This window comes from Elephantulus edwardii, unplaced genomic scaffold (genome assembly GCF_000299155.1).
Source record: "Elephantulus edwardii isolate Elephantulus edwardi_28Jun2011 unplaced genomic scaffold, EleEdw1.0 scaffold00167, whole genome shotgun sequence".
Taxonomy (NCBI): Eukaryota; Metazoa; Chordata; class Mammalia; order Macroscelidea; family Macroscelididae; genus Elephantulus; species Elephantulus edwardii.
In genome coordinates, this window is record NW_006399917.1 from 2,835,346 (window position 1) to 2,856,675 (window position 21,330).

Sequence of the window (21,330 nt, forward strand, 5' to 3'; positions counted from 1 at the left end):
TCAAAATTCTAGACTCCAAGGAGAAACTTGGTTTCACCCTCTCCAAGACAAACCTATTTGTTTTCTTGGTGGTCCATGGTATGTACAAAACTATTCTCCAGCACCACAACTCAAAGGCATCAATTTTTCTTCTGCCATCCTTAGTCATTGTCCAGCTCTCTGATGCATAGCAAGTAATTGCAAAGACCATGGCCTGAATTAGGTGCACCTTAGTCTCTAGACTGACATTGTTGCTTCTTAATACTCTGGAAAGATTCCTGACAGTAGACTTACCTAATGCAATTTGTCTTTTGATTTCCTGACTGCTGAGTGTTGATTGTGGAGCTGAGTAAGCTATAACTGTTAACAACCTCTGTCTCTTCTCCATTCATCATGGTGCTGCCAACTGGCTCAGTGGTGAGAATCTTTGTCTTCATTATATTAAGCTTCAATCCATATTGAAGACTACAGTCTTTGACCTTCTGCAGCAAGTGCTTCAGGTCTTTCTCAGCTTTAGCAAGCATGGTTGTGTCATCTGCATAATGTAGGTTGTTGATGAGTCTTCCTCCAATCTTGAAGCTACATTCCTCCTCATAAAGCCCAGCCTCTAATGATCTGTTTTACATATAAATTGAAAAGGTATGGAGACAGAACACATCCTTGACACACTCCCTTCATGATTTTGAACCATGCCATATTTCTCTATTCTGTTCTCAGGACTGTTTCCTGGTCCAGGTATAGGTTTTTGCATAAGCACAAGTGTTTTGGGATTTCCATTCTCCTCAAGGTTAACCACAATGTGCTGTGTGATCCAAACAGTCAAATGCCTTCGCATAGTCAATGAAACACAGACATTCCTCTAATACTTTTTGCTTTCTCCCAAGATCCGTCTGACATTGGCAATAATGTTTCTAGTGCCAAAACCTCTTCTAAACCCAGCTTGTATTTCTGGTAGTTTTCTGTCAATGTACTGTTCTAGTAATTTTTAGATAATCTTCAGCAGAATTCTGCTTGCATGTGTTATCATATTTTGTGTTTTTTTAAAAAAATTATTGATTTGCACACAATAATTTGCTCAATTGTGTTTCACTTGGGTACTTTTTTTTGACCACTCCCTTCACCCACCAAACTCTGTGACCCTGTGATTTACCCTTGTCTCCACCTTTAGCCCCATACTCTATCCCCTTCCTTCATTTCCCTTCCTTCATTTATATCCACACACATCTTACTGGTTATCTGTGTACTTTGACAATAGTGGACTTATGCCATTTTATTCTTATGCTAGGCTATTTTGCTGTTGTTGCTGGTATGTGCCATCAAGGTGGAACCTACTCATAGCTGACCCTCCAGAGGGTTTTCACAAGTTACATATCACGCAAGAGGAGCTTGTCCATTCTTCTCCTGCTTCTAGGCTATATAAGAAGAAATAAAGTACTCTCTGTGGGTTTTAAAAAGTGCTTTCATACCACAAAGTAAAGTATATCCTTTATAAAAATTTTAGACTGTTTGCATAAGCAAAAAGAAAAAGAACTACCTACAGTACCATTTTCTTAAAGAGTTAACCACTTTTGATTATTTCATAAAGATCTTTCTTTTTCTCTCCTTTCCTCATCCTCACTGTATGTGTGTGTGTATGACACAGGGAGAAATAGAAAGAGAGACATCAAAATGTTGTAGCTTCTGGGTTTTTCCCCCTTTTCCTAAATCTTGCATTGAACAGATCCTGATGCCATTAAAATTATTCTGCAATATTTTACAGATTTTTTTTCACTAACCATCTAAAATACTGATAAGTTGACTAGAATTCAACTAGAATGACCAGCTTATGAAGAACAGATCAAAACCCATCCCTGTCTTATGGCATCTTCATAATCTCTGCTATACACAAGCTCATTTTGTAGTCACTGTGTGTTGCAGACCGAGGGTCCCAAAGAATGGAATAATTTTATAATTATTAATAATGAGACAAACAGCCAGGAATGAGATAGAGCAGGAATCATAAAACAGGGGGCCAGCAGTTCTTGACTGAAGACCCCAAGCCATGTTTCTCTGTGTATTTATTGATAATCTGGGGAAGCAAATAACAAAAGGAATTCCTTGTAAATGAAGGCTCTATTTTTCTCTATTGTCAGCCTAATGCTCTAGCTCAGGAAGTATTTCCCAGGAAGTAACACTCTGTAGGAGGGCCCTATCTTTCTCCTGTCTGCAGGAAACAAACAGGTTATCTTCTGAGATCTGCCACAAGAGAAATCCTACCTTATAAATCTGCAATTCCTTCAATTTCTGAACAAGGATTTTCATATAATATAAAGTTTGGCTTCCCATAACTGTGTAAATCCATCTTATTGAAGGTTTCCTTTCTTTCACTGAAACTCTGTTTTTCCAAACATGATGTCTTTTCTAGGGACAGGCACCTCCTTCCAATATACACACGTTTCACCATCTTCATCTCTACGAAATATTCTGGTTGCACTTCCTCCTAGATAGACTTGTTTGTTCAACAGGCCATGGCCCATTTAACCCTTTTCACCACCACCACAATTCAAAAGCATCAATTCTTCTTTAGTCTTCCTTAGGTATTGTCCAATTTTCACATATATACAAAGCAATTGAAAATACTATGGCTTGAGTCAGACACACCTTAACCTCTGAACTGACATCCACGATGGAATCATTATAACACATTTTGGAACCACCACAAAAAATCTAAACAAGGTCCTGTTGGCGTAGTAGTTAAGTGCATGACTGCTAAGCAAAAATTTCAACAATTTAAACCCACTGCCTGCTCAGCAAGATAAAAGGTCTGAAGATCCACTCACATAAAAAATGACAGTCAGAAAAACTGTGTTGTTACGTATACTGTCAAATCACAACCGACCTATAGCTGACCTCACAGCAGGTTTTCAGAGGCAATAAACTACATGGGAAGAGACTGCCCATCTTTCTCCCACTGAGCAAGTGGTGGATTCAAACCATGTGCTTTTGAGTTAGCCGCACAACTCCTAACCACTTAGCCACCAGTGCAGGATAGTTCTATTCTATCCTAAAGGGTTACTTACCATAAGTCAACAAAAACTCAACAACACACAACTACAATACATTTTACAGTAAGCATCCTGGGGCCCACAGCTGCAAGAATTGTCCTGGTGATTTCCTTAAGATAAAGTCCTAGCAGGTGAATTTCTAGCTTAAAAGAGGATATTAAGATTTATTCCCGCTGCACTGCAATCCCAGAGATATGTAGTTCGAATCCACTAGATGCTCTGCCGGAGAAGGAGGGGCCATCTCCTCCTGTACCAGTCAGATCCAATTTGACGATACACACACACAGAGAAAATAATAAAATAAAATTTAAAAAAAAGAGAGAGATTTATTCCCAAGAGATTGATTCTCTACGAAATGTCGTGAGAAAACTTCTTTCCCTCATGCATCTCTTCTTGGACTTGGCTCCCTGTGAGTTCCTGGGGAATTCGTTTTGCCCGTGTTCTCGTGATGACCAAGCTGCGTAGGCATGTATGCTGTGCATGAATCACCTGGTACGGATTTTTTCTTCTATCACAGCTCCCAGTCGGACGGTGTTTCCTGCCGCGCGTTTCGCTCTAACTGGGTCGCAGTGGCTCACGTCTTGCCCTCCCTGTTTCCTGCCTCCTGGTGGATGTGTGTGCTTTGAATCATGCTGCCCCAGATGACTGCATCTCTCGGGGGAGAGATCCTATCTTTTCAGGCCAGAGGCATTTTCCACTGGCAAGTCTTTCATTAGTTTTTCTCTACTTGAGTTTGGATCACCTTATAATTTGGCCACCTTGGCCAATTTCATTAAGGTGTTTATAGGGTAGAGATCATTAATAAAGATTAATGAGCCACACCTAGGTCTGACCTCCCCGGCCCCGCCCAGGGCTCCACCCTGTGTCAGTTTCAAGCCCATATTTCACGATACTTCTTTGCTTTCTAATTTACACCCCACGTGACCACACCTCAATTTAATATGTTGGACTCCACAGTCACACTCTCCTTCAGGACCTTAAAGAGGTGACCACGCCTTGGAACCTGGAGACTCTGCCTTACATTTTATTATCCCCAGGCTCTTAAATGACCCCTGCACTGGGTAACTTCTCCATACTCACATTCCACTCTTCTCCAGCCTGCTCTGCACCCTAGAAGGCTGGACTGTCAATCTTCTCTGTGGTTCTCTGGCTTTCAGTAGGGGATCCGGCTTCACTGAGGGCTGTCAAAACAATAAACAAATCTATTATGGTGGAAGGGAGCCAGTGTGCTCCTCAGAGGCAAGGAGGGCCTAATGTCATCTCATATATTTCAGCCCTGTTGTCAGAAGGGGCCAGTCTTTGGAAAAAGATACCGTGTTGGGGAAAGCAGAGAGTTACAGAAAGAAAGAGAGGGAGACCTAAAATAAGATTGAGTAACAAAGTGATTGTAGCAATGGGCTTCAGCATGACGGAAATAGTGAGGATGGCACAGGATAGAGCAAGGTTTTGACCTGCTGTTCATAGGGCCACTATGAGTCGTAGTTGACTGGATGGCATCTAAAAACAACAAATAAGAGACACCAACACATGGGTGGCAGGGAGAAGCTTGACGTTAGATACCCATTCAATTGGCTTCCTTTCTGAGGTTTGCTGAAGGATAGACTAAGCTTTCTCCCTAAGGTCCTTGCACTATTATTGTCCTCTCCACACTGCTTGCTGGTTCTCTCTCTTTCTCAGGGACCCTATCCACACCCTCTCCTTACCCTTTCAGGTCTAAGGGTGATACAACCTTGTTAGCCCACAAGCTTGCACCTCATCCCCTGTGGTTTCACTTCATCTTGCCCATCCCTTGTAAACAGGCTATGAAACTCACCTCCATCTACTCAGTGTGAGAGCACCACCTGTCCTACTGCGTATCTGACTTACATACCACGTGATATGGTCAGGTCGTGGATAATGCTATGGCAACACCGGAAATGCGATTGCATCAAAACCAGTTGTCACTGAGTACATTGTGACTCACACAGACCTCATGTGTGCCAGGCCTGAGATGTGCTCTGGAGGGCTTTAAACAGCTGTTTGTTCACAACTAGGTATTTCCCAGTCTTTCCTTCAAGGTGCATCTGGATGGACTCAAACCTCCACCCTTTTAATCAGTAACTGAGTGTGTTAACCGCCCCATGCAGGAGCTGTAATCACCTCAAGTCCCTCTTAAAAGTGAGATTACCAGTTTTCTTTCAGAGGTGTAAATGTTTAGCCCTTTTGATTTTTCTTGCTTTCAAGAGAAAAGAACTTTGGCATTAACAAGAGCTATCTCATACATTCCATCATTCCCCGGTCATTTTTTCCATTTATTGAGCACCTCCAACGTGCTGGACGCTAAGCCTGATGCCAAGCCCACGTTTGGAAGCAGGCCTGAGAGTCCGTGCTCTGAGGATGGACCGACCAGGCCAGTGAGGTCAGCAGCCTGGGTTGTTCTAAAGTGAGATGCTCCCTGCAAACAGAGCTGCCTCTTGTTACATTTTTTTATTCCAGCTGCTCAAAGGCTAGGGCCTCTTCCTTCTGGGAGTTTATTTAACATTTCATGACAACATAATGGAACTTGATCTTTGAACAGAAAAAAAAGCATAAGCTGGACACGCAACACAGGGATGTTTGGAAGGGAGGCCAACCCCACTGCTGCAGAAATGAAAGGATCAGCCTTGGGCATCTTTGGGGACAGTCAGTCTTGTCATGACTGCAGCCAGTTCTGTGACTTTCATGCTGCTTTTCCCTGGTGTGTCCCATGGCGTCAGTTCCAATTCACAGCAGCCCTCTGGAACAGGGCAGAACTGCCCCACTCCTAAAGGTTTCCTTAAGCTGGAATCTTTATGCAGGTCAATCTCACCCAGCTTTTTTGCTTCCCTTAGAGCAGCTGGTAGGTTTGAATTACTGATCTTTCTGTTGGTATCTGGGAAATTAAATCACTGCATCACCAGTTTCTTGTTCTTTGCGAGCTGATAGCATTCTTATGTCGAGCCTGCCTTGACCTGTTAGATAACGACCTACTTGTCCCACAACACTTGTCAGCGATCACTCCAGGTCCCCTTTCCTCTTCACGTGGCATCACTCTGTTCCTGCTGCAGACTGAACCTTGAACTTGGCTGACTTTGTCACCACCACCTCTGCACCTGTGAGACTGATGATTCTTCTTGGTCGAATGTGAAGGTTTTTTAATGCTCTTTGTGTAGGCTGAGTTTGAGTAGTACAAACCTACAAAATAAAACACTTGCCAATTCAACAATTTTCACAAGTAGTGCTCAAGTGGCATTGCTGATGTTTAACATGCTATGCACTGTCACCGCTAACCCTTTCTAAACTGTCCACCATCATTAACAGAAACGCAGACCCCACGCAAAGTCTCCCCCTTACCCTCTCTCCTGTCTCCTGTGACTATAATTAAGCTTTGGTCTCTATATAGTGGCCGTAAGCTCATACTAATTTTTTTCCATTTGTGACTGACTTTATCAGCCAAAGTAATGTTTCAAGATTTGTCCAGGGGGGTAGCATGGACCAAGACTCCATTTCTAGTGATGGCTGAGGACTAGTCCTTTGTACATCTGCACATTTTGTATATCTATTCATCTGTTGATGGATGCTTGGCTTGCTTCCAGCTTTGGGCTGGTGTGAAGTTTTCCACAACGAACACTGATATCCAAGTATTATTCCTGATAAGTCTGACTTAGCCCATTCTCTTTGCTTTGCCCATGCTGCTTTGAGGCAGATCTTCTCTTGGTTCTTGTCCTTTGTTGTCCAACTCCCACCATGAGCTCTGGACCCTCCTTTTTGTCTACTGTCTCTCCCAAGCCTTAGGAGCTCTTTTTCCAGTCAATTTCATATTAATGTCTCATCCTCAGAGTGCTCAAACCCTTTCCTTTTTTCTCTACTCTTCATTTTTTCCTTTATTTCCTCTGGTGGCCAAGTAAAAAAGAATTATACTACCACACCAAAGTCAGGCTGTTCGAATCCACCAGCTGTGCCAAGGGAGAAAGGTGGACAACCTCCTCTCATGGGATTTACAGCCTCTGAAAACCCACCGAAGAGTCAGCGGTGAGTCGGTTCCAAGTCAATAGAACACAACAATCATAACCTCTACTTCTAACTTTTCCTCTCTAATTTCCTATAAACAACAGGGGCTCTCGGTTTTGAACAATGGCATTTTTTTCTGGGGGTGTTCATGTAATTGAAGTATATACAGTTTGAAATTCAGCCAATGTGCTTAAAATAATAACACAAATAGCAGTAGCCACTTTTCTGCAGATTGGGCACGGTAGGAAGAGCTTTAGAGGCAATGTCGGAATTATTGCTTAGTAAAGTCCTTGAAGGACGTGCTATCATTCTGCCTATAGGTAGCCCTAGGGGCAGACGCAGAGAGGTTTAGTGGTTTGCTCAAGGGCACACAGCAGTGGCAGAGCTGTGACTCCAACACAGGTCTACTTCATCCAAAGTCAAACTTCTCTGTCTTTCAGGATGGCACTAGTGAAAAGACTCCTATTCCAATTCCTCCTGAAAGGAGCAGGCATCTGCAAGAGAAATAATCAGTCCACAGCTACCCATTTCATAAGTTCAACCTTTTCTATATAATGAGCTTCCCTCAGCGGGACACACTCATCTGTTTTAACTGGGTGGGAAGCCTCGCCCAATGAAACCTCCTATTTAATCTCCATCCATTGCTGGTCCTGTGCTGGGTGTGGCAATGGGTGGAGTGTCACCCAAACCACCTCTTTACATGGGCTCGCCCACGCGGCCTCCCAGAGTCTTAGGCCCCACCACACATGTAGGGAGGGACCAGACCACTCTACTTCAACTAGGATCCAAGCTTCCAGAGACACACAACTTCTGTGTGATCTGAGTTTTTCCATTAAAAATAGATGCAAATAGATAAAGACCACGTCCCGTCAAGATGTATTAAACAGCCGCACAAAGAGTGTCAACAATATTCTACGTCAACAACAAGGTGCTGGGCTCTTCAAGGAGTTCTTCCTGCAGAATCAGTAGAAGCCATCAAATAGGCTTGGTTGTCCCTGTGAGAGACGTTGTCACCATTAAATAAGCAATTCACTCTCTGCTAGCTCTTCCCAGAGATCTTGCCCATAGGTTTGGGGCTTGGCTATCTATGTAAAATTCCTTGGCCAACAGAATGTGGGTAGGATTGATAACATGCCAGTTTCAAATGAAGCCTTGAAGAGGTGTTGCAAATACTTGCCAGGTTTCTTGAATATTTGCCCTCCAGCATAGGGAGGTCTGGTGGCCTAATGGTGAGAAACTGTACTGCAATCCTGAAGGCATGTGGTTCAATGTCACCAACTGCTCTGTAGGAAAAGGATGAGAAATCTTCTCCAATGTAATTTACTGCCTCTGAAAACCCACTGGAGGATTAGCTGTGGTTTGGATCTGACTCTACAATACACAACAACCACAACAGCATAGGAATACTGCTAACCAGTGAGGGTGCTCCTATAGCCTGGGCCCTAGAATAAGAAGACATACAGGAAGGTTCTGACCCACAACACTCAACCCACAGCCACCGACAAACACACAAACAAACAAGATATATTTGTTATTAAAGGCCATGGGAATTTGGACTTTTTTTTTTTGGCATTGTCACAACAAAAACTGATGGACCCAGTCCCTAATAGAGCCATTTTTCAAACTACCCTGTGATGGTTTTCATGCTCTGTAAATTGAATTGAGCCCCAGGGTGGCATCATGGTTAACCAGCCAACTAGTAAATGGAAGGTTGGCACTACAACTAGGTCTAGGTGTCTCCTATCAAACATAATGGATATCCTGGACCATCAGAATCAGTCAGGACCACTCTGAGACGATAAATGGAATAGGCTTCCATCCAGAGATGCCTTGAAAGAAAAGTTTGCTGGTCTACTTCCAAAAGATCACCCACTGGAATCGTATGGAGGGCAATCTTTTCCCATGTGATTTACAGCTTTGGAAAATCCTCTGGCGGGTCAGTTATGAGTTGGTTCCGAAAGCACCAAGTGAGAGAGAAACCCTATCAGGCATGGTTCTGCTCTTAGACAAATGAGGTTGTTTTGAGCTAGAAATTCACTGAAAGGCAACTGATACCTTTTTTCTCAAATTATTTTCTGTAGGTGATACACTTCACTGATCTAAGTTACTTGCAAGGACTCCTAACTGGGCAGGGCAAACTGAAAAAAAAAAAAGTACTTATTTTCTGTGTCATTTAAAGTACCTGCAGAAAACCCAGGTATCCAATGGCAACCAAGAGGCTATTGCTAATCCCCGCTACCCACAGACGCCTTCTTTTCTAGTCTCCAGTGTCAGTTTCTAAAGTCAACATCAGTTAGCCACATCAAGGAAAAGGACTTGTTTAAGCACTCTGAAGATTCCAAATATTTACAATCAAAGACCAAGGCAAACCAGGAGGACTGATGAAGCTTCGAACTGTGTCTTCAGAGCCCTTTCCAGTCACCATCTGGTGCATGGTAGGTGTTTAATCGTTTTCTTTCATTTCCTTTATTCTAACAGATATTTGTTGAACACATTCTATGTGTGAGGTACTGAAGACGAAGACATGGCTACTACCACCATCAGCTTAGAGAAAGCTAAAATGAGGACTTATGCAACTATCATAAAAGACAATATATATAAAATACTTCAAGGAAGGTGCCAAAAATTTCCAAAGATGGGTTCAGAAACAAGGGATGTATTCAGTAAGAGCAAGTCCAGAAAAGAAAGCATTCTGATCAGAAAGAACAAAGGTAAAGGTATGGGAGCTCAGGAGAACAGGAAAGAAATAAGAAAATTGAGAAAAGACATTATACTGGGAAAAGTGGAGGGTCAGAAAGAGGAAGCCTCTCGACAAGACGGATGGACACAGTGACTGGAACAGCAGGCTGGAGCCTGTCAGAAATGGTGAGGATGGCTCAGGGCAGGGCAGGGTTCAGGTCTGTTGTTTACAGCCTCCCTGTGAGTGGTAGCTGACTCCATAGCCCTTAACAACAATTCTAAGATCAGGGAGAGCCACATAGTGAATATCTCCAGTGCCATGCTGGTGAGCCTATTGTCAAACCCAGGAACGACTGAGTGCTTAATTAAAAACAACCCATCCATTTTGGCCACACCCTTCCCTAAACCAGAGTCTGGGCTTAGTTGAGAACTTAAAAGTCACTAACAGCTAAAAGATGCCAGGAAATATTACAACTTGGTGGTTACCATGACGACAACCAAGAAGGAGAGCTAAAAGTAGCGTGGGGATCTCAGGAAAAGAAGAAAAATAGGTGTGTGTTTTATTTTTTCTGTGTGATGGTGCCATTGCTGGTATTTTCCACATTGTAGATGCCTCTGTAGTCCTTCCTGGCTAGGTAATGACGGGCCGAGTAGTCCAATGATCTGCCTGGAAATTAAGTGCCCATGTTGATGATGAAGATTTGCTTCTCCAGGAAATAGTAGCCTGTGCTCACAGTAGGGCAGGGCCCTGGACACCACACCCTACCTCACCCCCACGCCTCCTCCCCAGGCTGCACCTGGCCCCTGGCCTCGCCTGCCCCACCCAGTTACACCCATGACTCCAACTAGGGCCAGAGAACACATCACTATCAGGTAATTAAAAAAACAGAAGGGAGAAAGACAAGTCGTGCCAGGTTCCCGGCTGGACTCAGTGAAGCTCCTCGAGCGCCATCTACACACGTCTCTGATTCTCTCTGGTCACCACATTGCACTGTGGGCTGTGAGGTGTCTTTTCATCTTTGTGTCCCAGGGCCTACCCCATAGACGGTACACAATAAGTGATAAACTCACTGCAGTCAAGTCAGATTCATCAATGATCCTCCAGTGAGTTTCCAAGATTGTAGATGGTAATGGAGGAGACAACCGTTGTCCCACCGAGCTACTTAGTGAATTCAAATCATTAGTGAGGCACCACGTTTGAGTTGTTATTTGCTATCGAGTTGTCTGAGATCCATAGCAACCCTATGTACAGCAGCTCTGAACTCTGCCCTGTCCTGAGCCAGTCTCACTCCATTACCCCAGTTACTGTATCAATCCATCTCATCCGTGGTCTTCCTCTACTGCGTTGTCTGTCCACCCTTCTGAGCATGATGTCCTTCTCTAAGGACCAATCTCTCCTGGCCATGTGCCCAAAGTATGTGAGGCGAAGCTTTTCAAAATCCTAGCCTCCAAGGAGAGACTTGGTTTCACCCTCTCTATGACAGACCTATCTATTTTCTTGGTAGTCCATAATGTGTCCAAAACTCTTCTCCAGCACCACAATTTGAAGGCATTGATTCTTCTTCTGTCTTCCTTAGTCATTGTCCACATTTGAGTTAGCAGTGTAATTTCCTATGGACCACACCAGCAAAACTCTATTACTTTAAGTAAGGGAGCATTTACTTAAAGAGAAATGTATAATATTAGCAACTGCTATTTCCCCCATGTTGAAATGATTTCTTTTCACTCATACTCCCCCCTCCCCATCATATTATCTCATTTATTCTTTCCAGTAACTCAACCCAATGGGATAGGTACCCTCTCCATGATGCATATAATCAACTTGAAGCTCAGAAAGTTTCAGCACTCAGACAGGTCTAGATGATGGACTCCACCACCGCAGAGGTACTCAGTCCTTTGAACCACACATGAGTAGAAAAGTGGTATTTGGGATATATCTCAGAAAGCAGGAAGGAAGAAACAGAAAGCTGAAGGGAAGCAAGAATCATAAAGAGGAAGTGGGAAGAGTGCTACAGCAATGTAGGGCCTGTAATCAATGTCTTAAGACAAGAAGTGTATGAAAGTTTGACCAGAATACCAGTCTGCTCTATAAGCTTTCACTCTGATTACAATGTTGTTGTTATTTTGTTTTGTTTTGTTTTTACATAATTAATGTCATTTATTATTCTTTAACTCGTGATCAAGATTTACAAAGATGTAAATGGTTCTGCTTATAATTTTGACTAGCCAATTTTCAGTCATTAGTCTTCATGGGCATTAACTGTTCCGCTATTTTGGAGTATTTCTTTTTTTATTTTATTTTAAATTTCTTTTAATCAAGGCTTACAGAGATGCCACTGTTATAAAAGAAGACTGACATAGGAATTGGGGGAGACTGAGAAACATGGGATAAATAATATATACTGCATTGAAACAGATGAAGGGGAGAACTGTTTAAAAGGGATATATGATTGGATATTATTGTTGTGAAAGGAGTTCAGAATGAGGGTAGCACGGTGAAGTGGACTTGGGAGGAGGGATTGAATAACAATGAAAGAACTTTTTTTCCCCCACTTTTCAAAAACGTTGTTGTTAAGTGCCGTGGAGTCCTCAGCAACTCATAACGACCCTATGAACAATGACTTGGACAATTGTGTAACTTACATCCCTTCTCCAGGTTCATAGGGTTTCCGGAGGGAAGCTATTTCAGAAGTGGTTGTCACTCCTGCTTCCAAGCTTGTTTCAACCGGAGAGAGCCACCAAACACTGTCTACCATGGGTAACCATTATCACATTTGACACATCAGTGTCACAGTGTTCAGCTTCACAGCAACCACAGAGTTACCTCTGTACGGCAGGTGGAGAGCCCAGGGCTATACGACCTAGAAGAATGTTTGACCAAAAACAATTTAAAATTTAAAAACAAAATTTAAAATGTAAAAGAAAGTTTTACCTCTTCTTCCGAGGTCAGAGAGCTAAGAAGTGGTCCTTTTTTACATAAGAGCAGGTTTATATGCAACAGACTGAGCTGGCTTCAGGAGTTTGAGAGTTTAGTAGACCAAATATTTTTTGCCGTAACGTTTCCTCTGAGCACTGACACTGGGAAACCCAGCGCTGGCTGCAGTAGGGAAGAGACATATGGTCTTTTTGTTTATTGTTCTTAAAGCTCTGTTAGAAATGGAATCGGAGTGTTCAAATAGGCCTCTGTGACTGTGAATTGTCTCAGGTGTTCTGTAATCCCTTTACCTGGGTGCATGGCCAGGCCAGCATTTCCCCAAAAACCAAGAGCAGAGGCCTGGCGGGTCAGGGGACAGAGGCTGTGCACCCCAGCAGCTGGGCCTCTATGTCTGAAGAGCAGCAGCCAAATTGCTGGTTCGACCCCCACGCTGGGGGCAGAAGGCCGCATCTGACTCTGGATGGAACTTCAGAGCTGACTGGAGGGTCATGGGAATTTGAGTTGTAGAATTTTGGCCTCCTGAAAGCAAAAGTGAGCATTCAAAAGGTCACTTGTCTCAAGGAAGTCTTTTCAAGTCACTGGGGAATGAATACCACAACTCTGAGGAGATTTTTTTTTCCCCCTTAAGAAAAAAAAATTCGGCCGCTGTGGCTGCCAGTTTACGGCCCACATCAGCTGTTCAGAACCTCAGCCCCACGTCGGGCGTCCAGATGCATCACGAGGCAGGTTTGCTGACTGGCGCACTGACCCCAGGTCAGGAGCCAGAAGATAAAAGAGTATGACTCCAGGGTTCTTCCCTTGGACTTGAGTTCGAGCCCGCCAGGATCCGCCTGCCAACACAAGCCCTGCTAATCTGGTTTGTCAGGGCAAAATTTCTTTTGCAGCTGCACCCACTCCCTCACCTCAAGAAACAGCAGCGAGCTGCAGCAGACCTGCCTCCAAGTGCTGACAGAAAGTCCTCACTCAGGGCTAAAGGTCTGCAGCCAGCCCCACCAGAGCAAAACTTTTGGAAACACCCAGGTGGGTGCAGGGGACAGAAGACAGGAGGCCAAACGACAGACCTGGAGTACTTTCTTCTCTCCCTTCTCCAAGCCCAGCTTGAAAGCTAATGAAGGATTTACAACCAGGCCGTTCCTAAAAAAGGCCCACATTAACTTTCTGGATGACTCAACCACAATAAATGAGGGAAACTCAGCTGAAATGCAAGATTCCAGAAAGTTTAAAAGCTGTCTCAGACAATAGGTTGGAAACAGTGGCTTTAAACCAAAAAGAGAACTTTTTTTTTTTTCTAAGTTAGATTTTAACTATAGAAACCTGCTGTGGTGGGCAGAGGACTGGATTTTGACTCACAGTGACCCTAAAGGACATAGTAGAATTGCCCCAGAGGGTGAATTATGCTGTAATCTTTAGGGGAACAAGTATTTTCTCCCGTGGAGTAGATTTTATTTAGTAAGTTAACAACTCATCGTGACCCTGTATATCTGCACAGGAGGAAGACTACCCAACTTTCTCCTTCAGAGCAGCTGCTGGATTTGAACCCTTACATTTAATAGTGCAATATAAAATGCATTGGGTCACAAGAGCAGGAGGATGGGTAATCTCCTCCCATGGTTTCAACAGCCTCTGAACACCCTCCTGCACACACAGGGTCAGGTACGGGTCTGTTCCAACTCCAGGTACACAAGAACAACAACAAGGTCACAAGAGCTCCTTCACGGAGCCAGTCTGGCCTTTCAGTTAACAGTCAAATGCTTAATCATTATGCAAGTAGGGCGTCTTAAAAGATAAACTCTGTTCATTTAAAAGCTGGCATTTTCTCAGTCAAGCCTCATGCTCATTAGCATCAGGTAAGAAGTTCAGGGTTAGTACTTAGGTAATTAAGAAAAGAACTGGATATCTATTTCTAGCAGAATTTTCTCTCTCCTCTCCCTCTCTCTGCAATGGAAAGTGTCGAGCCAGGTCAACTCATTTGCAAATGATCTCATTTTAATAACCCAGGATAAATGTTAGAATGATTAGCTTAGCAAACGCATTGGAAGGAAATTTATGTTTGGGACTTGTGCTGAGTTAAACTGTTTTCAATTAACTTCCCTTTTTGACTGCACTGGCTTACAGGCAGGCTTGAGATATTTATTTCTCTCTTCCCAGCAGGAACTGCTTCTTATGCTCATTTCATTAACAATTATGAGTCCACAATTAATTGACTCATGTGAAGTGTCAGGGGGAGAGCTGGGGGTCTGCAGGGTGAACACAGTCTGTAGAATGAGGCATCAATCTTGGAGGAATCAATGGTCAGGAAACTAGGAATTGTGGGGACTCCCTTGAGACATCCTGAATCCTGCCTGGAAGGCAGCCAGGTCACATTGGAAGTGGGGAAAGATCATCACAGCATAGAGCTGATACTCGGTTTATATGATCTGATATACCCAGGCCTGCATATGACCTCAGCACTTATTTATGCCTGGGATTATTTCTGACTGGCCGATGCTGTTTCTGGCCGTTAAACATTATGAATATTTTTCTTAAAAAAATTCAACGCATTGCCATCGCACTGGACCAACTTCCATTGGGCTTCTAAGTCTGTACATCACATAGAGGGAGACTGCACATGTTTCCTCATGGGGTGGGTGGTAGATCCCAACTGCCGGGGAGGGTCAGCCTTTGAATTGGCAGCACAATTTCTTTCTTTAGGCTACGCGAACAGAGTTCCTTCTCTAATGTTGTTAGTTACCCCCGTATCATGTAAAATATGGGTGTAACTAAGACTTACAGTGATCCTATGAACCACAGGTCTGAAACTTGCCCAAGCCTATGTCATCCTCAAATCCACTGTTATAGTCACTGGGTCAATGCATCTTGTTGAAGGTCTTCCTGTCTTTCACTGACCCTCTGTCTTTTCTAGCATGAAGTCTCTTTCCAAAGACTTGCCCATCCTATCGGGAGCTCTGGTGGCTTAGTGATAAGGAGTTGGACTGCCAACCCAAAGGCACACACTCTGAAATCACCAGCTGGTTTACAGGAGAAAGACGGGCAGTCTGAGACCTCCTGCGTGATTTAGTGTTTCTGAAACTCTGCTAATGTGCCAGCTATGAGTTGGTTCTGACTCCGTGGTACATAATAACAGTTCCCTCCTGACCACCTGCCCAAAGTATGTGAGATAAAGCTGCACAATCCTTATCTCTAAGGATTTCCCTCAGGCTGCCAAGGCAGATTTGTTTGTTCATTTGTAACCCATTGTACAATCACTACTTTTTGCCAGCACTACTTTTCAAGGGCATCAATTCTTCTTCAATCTTCTTTAATCATGGTCCAATGTTCAGAATATGAAGATCAGAAACTAATAACCTGCTGTTCACCCACTGAGGTCTGCCTATTCTTATAAAAAAATAATACCATATACTTGGAGCTCTCGTGGCCTAGTGGCTATAAGCTGTGCTGCAATGTCAAGGCATGCGATTCAAGGCTACCAGCTGCTCCACGGGAGAAGGATGGGCAATCTTCTTCTGTTCAACAACACAACACCACCACCACAAAAACAATAGTACACTTATGAAAATACATCACGTTGGGCTGGCAAACAACTGAAGAAAATGTGAACTATTTGCACTATCAAGAAGGACACTCCAAAGTTCATGAGACAAACGCTCACCATACTCAGGACCATTATGGCTGCACTCCTTCCCAGACAGGGAAAAAGTCTGCTTGTCTGCTCTTCTAATGTTGTTGTTGTCATGTACCATGGAGTTGGAGCTGACCCATAGCTGATCCTCTGGTAGGTTCTCAGAGGCAATAAATTACTTGGGAAGAGATTGCCCATCCTTCTGTGGAGAAGCTGGTGCATTAGAACTGCGAGCCTTTGAAATTGCAGTGCAGCTTCTTGCCACTAGGCCACCAGAGCTCCCTGTTCTTCTGAAATGTTCAATATTTTTCAAAGGTGGTTGTTGCATGTGCATTGAGTTCACTGTAGCTCATAGTGACTCTGATTGAAACCTTGACTACATTGTGCCTTTTTCCACTATCACAGCCACATTCAAGCCCATGGTCATGGTCACTGTGTCAATCTATCTCATTGAGAGTCTCCCTATCTTTGGCTGACCCTTCAGCTTCCCAGCATTACATCTTTTCCCAAGAGCTGGCCCAACTTGACAACAAGCTCAATGTAGGGGAGATGAAGTTTCTCCATTCTTGCCTTTGAGGAGCACTTTCGTTGCACTTCCTTCAAAACAGATTTTTTTCTTCTTTTGGCAATCCACAGGACAGTCATTACCCTTCTCTAACACCACAGTTCAAAATCATTTAGTCTTCCTTGGTTTTCCTCTTCACTGGCCAACTTTCAGATGTTGTTGTTGTTGTTGTACATAGTAATCCTATGTACAATAGTTCTGAAGCCTGCCCAGTCCTGAGCCAGTCTCACTGACTCCAATACACCCACCTCTATTGCCTTAGTAACAGTATCGATCCATCTCATCCAAGGTCTTCCTTTCCTGTGCTGTCCCTCCACCTTTCTCAGCATGCTGTGCTTCTCCAAGGATGGGTACCTCCTGGCCACATACCCAAAGTATGTGAGATAGAGCTTCAAAATCCTAGCCTACAAGGAGAAACTTGGTTTCATCCTTTCCAAGACAAACATTTATTTTCTTGGTGGTTCGTGGTATGTTCAACTCTTCTCCAGTACCACACCTCAGAGGCATTGATTCTTCTTCTATTGTTCTTAGTAATTATCCAGCTCTCTGATGCATAACAAGTAATTGCAAAGACCATGGACTAGATCAGGTGCACCTTAGTTTCTAGACTGACATTGTTTCTTAGTAATTTGGAAAGTTCCCTCATAGCAGATTTACCCAATGCACTTCACTTTGAGATTTTCTGACTGCTGGTTGCAAGAATGTTGATTGTGGAGCCAAGCAAGTTGTAACTGTTAACAACCTCAATCTCTTCTCCATCCATAATGGTGCTCCCAATTGACTCAGTGGTGAGAATCTTTGTTTTCTTGATGTAGCGCTTCAATCCATATTGAAGACTATAGTCCTAGATCTTCTGCAGCAAGTGCTTCAGATACTCCTCAGTTTTAGCAAGCAAGGTTGTGCCATATGTCAAGCAATTAAAAATATTATGGCTGGTATCCAGGACACAGTCTTTTAAATTGACAGTCTAGCACTTTTAAAGAGGACCTTGACAGTAAGTTTTCCCAGTACAATATATCTTTTGAATTCTGAATCGCTGCTACCAAGGGTGTGTTTATTTTGGATGTAAGTAAAATTAAATCATTGACAATTTCAATTTTTTTCTCTATATATTATGATATAGCTGATTGGTCTCTTGCTGAGGATTTTTGTTTTCTTGATGTTGGCCTATAATCCATATTGAAGGCTGTTTTCTTTGACCCTCTGTAGTAAGTGCTTTAAGTCTTCATCACATTTTGCAAGCAAAGTTGTGTCATTTGCATAGAGCAGGTTGTTGATTAGTCCTTTTTCAGTTTTGATGCCACATTCATTTTCATATAGTCTGTGTAGTTGTTGATTGCTGTCGAGTTGAACATGACTCATAGTGACCCTATGAACAAAAGGCCTGAAATATTTCTATAACTCTTGTCATTTATCAAAGTTAATAGAGTTTACAGAGGCATGTTGTTTAGGAAGTGGATGCCACTCCTGCTTCCAACATTTAGTCTAGGTTACCAAATTATTTGCTCACTATACAGGTTGATTAGTTATGGAGAAAGGATACAACCTTGTCACACACCTTCCCTGATTTTAAACCATGCACTATTCCTTTGTTTAGTTAGACAACTGCTGCATCTTGGGCTTTGAAAAGATGTTTTTCAAGCGCAATTAAGTGTTCTGAGATTTCCATTCTTTTCAATGCTAGTCATAGTATGTTACAGCTTACACAATCAAATGTCTTTGCAGACACCTTTCTGATATTTTCTGCTTTCAACCAAGATCCATCTGATGTCAGCAAAGGCATCTTCCAAGTCCAGTTTGAACTTCTGGAAATTTCCTGTCAATGTTTCAGCAATTTTTAAATAATTTTCAGCAAGATTTTTCTTGTATGTAATATTTATTCATATTCCAAAAGAAGGTGACCTGACAGTCTGGGAATTATAGAACAACATCACTATTATCACACAAAACCAAAGTCCTGCTGAAGATTATCCAAAAAATACTGGAACAATACATTGACAGGGAACTACCAGAAATGCACTAGACACTTGTGACTCTAGAGACATTGTCAGTGTCGGATGGATCTTGGCAGAAAGTAAAGAGTACCAGAGGAATTCCTATTTGTGTATCATTTACTATGCAAGGGCATATTTGACTATATGGATCACAACAAATTGTGGCTGACGTTGAGAAGAATGGGTGTTGATTATGGATTCCAGTAAAGGGAAATCTTTGACAAGTTCTTTTCTCTGTCTATCATGATGTTTCCTACTGGTCCAGTGCCTTCAGGATTACAGCACTGCTTCTTACCACTAGGCTATCAGAGCTCTTTATATTCGTGTACATACACATAAATATACCCATACGTATATGCATGCATGCATACTTACACACATAAATCCAGACCATTACAGATAGTGTAGTGAAAGTAATTAGGGAGTGGGAAATGGGTTTAATAGTCTTTGGAGCATGAAGAGGGTTTCTAGAAAGACCCATAATCTAAGTGTTCATTTTCTTGTTCAAATTTGGACTGACTTTATCAGAAACCAGTCATTTGGCAAAAGTCACTCTACAAATGGTCTCCCAATTCCCACATGGTGTGGAAAAAAAGAAATAAATAAAGAGTAAAACATCCTAATATTTGCTGTAAGATAATTAGATATTTTCTAAAGAAAGAAGCCTGGTTTCATTAGCCATGCAAAGTGGGCTCTTCAAAAGTAGTAGGTAGCTGGACACACACTATGTGGTCCATGGGCATTGCTGCCACACTGTCAAAGAGACTATAACAACAAGCACTGAAAGGCCCTGCTGTGACAGGCCTCTGGGAGCAAACAGAGGGCAGCAGGATGTCTTCCTCAAACCATAAGTTGCAAAGATAGGATTCCCTGGTCCTCCTCTCTAGCAAAAAAGTCCTGCTCTGGATGCAACAAACAGTCAAATGCTTGCCTACTACATTTTTAAAAACTGAAAGTACATAGCATTTTATTGTGTAATGTCCCATAATTTCTCAATCCACTTGTTGGTTGATGGACATTTGGGCTGTTCTCATCTTCTTGCTATTGTAAATAATGCTGCTATGAACATTGGTGTACAAATCTCCACTTGTGTCTCAATTCTAATTTCCTTTTGGTATATTTTCAGTAGTACAATAGCTGGGTCATATGAGATTCTTTTTTTTTTCATATGAGATTCTTATGTTCAGCTTTTTGAGGAGACAGGATCGTTGCACCATTTTACAATCCCACCAGCAATGCATGAGAATTCTAATCTCTCCACATTCTTTCCAACATTTATTGCTTGCTTTCCTGTTAAATAGTGCTGCTGGTCCTAGAGTCAGAAAGTATCTCATTGCGGTTCTGGTTTGCATATCTCTTATTGCCAGTGATTTTGAGCATTGCTTTATATGTCTGTCAGCCATCTGAATGTATTCCTTTGTGAAAAGTCTTTCCATGCCTTTTGCCCATTTTGTGATTTAGTTACCAGTGTTTTCCTTGTGGAGGCCCTGGAGGATTCTGTAAACTTCTGTTATCGATTTTGTAAAATACTAAATAACATGGGAGAATCTAGCGAGCATTATGCTGAGTGAACTACCTCAGTCTCACAAGGACAAATACTGCATAAGACCATGATTGTAAAAAACAAAAGAATAGCCAGTAATATGTAGATAAAAGACCAAAATGGGTAGGGGAGGGGAGCAAAAGGGTAAAAGGTGGGGAGGGAAGAATATTACTAGGATAACAGAGTTTGGTAGGAAAGATCCAATGGGGACCTGAAGCAGCATCAATCAACGTTGTTTTTGTTTACCATGGAATCAGAACCCACCCATAGTTGACCCTCGGGTGGGTTTTCAGGGGCAGTTGATTGCATGGAAGGTGATTGCCCATCCTTCTCCCACGGAGTAGCTGGTGGCCTTGAACCTTATTCCATTGAGATTACAGTGCAGCTTCTTGCCACCAGATCACCATAGCTCCCTATAAATCAACACCTTATCCCAGATACCACAGGGACACTAGCCAGGGGCCCCCATGGACGCCATTGCCAGAGAAATAGTTTTGGGGACTCGGGGAGGAGAGAGAAGAAGAGCTTTCCTGATCTCAACACTTCATCCCAGGTACTACAGGGACACTAGCCAAGGACCCCCACAGACACCATTGCCAGAGCACTGGTCCTAGAGGACACATCCTTCTCTCTTGGGAAGCTATCCTCTTGCATCAGCACCTGGCTGCAAATAGAAGACAAGCGGTATTAACCCACGAGAAGTCAATCCTGGAGTGGAAGTTTAATAACAAGACTTTTTCTTAGAACCTTCCAGGAAAAGAAGTTGTACATGACAGTTGTATTTAGAAATAAGAGACTGACAGCAGCATGATATGTTCCCTATAAATAGTGATTAACTTTATAAAGCACAATGCACATGAGTGATCATTCAAAACACAATATGAATGTAAGAATGTGGGAAATGCAATGTACATGAATGACACATAATATATGCAAATTTTGTATGCAAACCAATGTAAAAAAA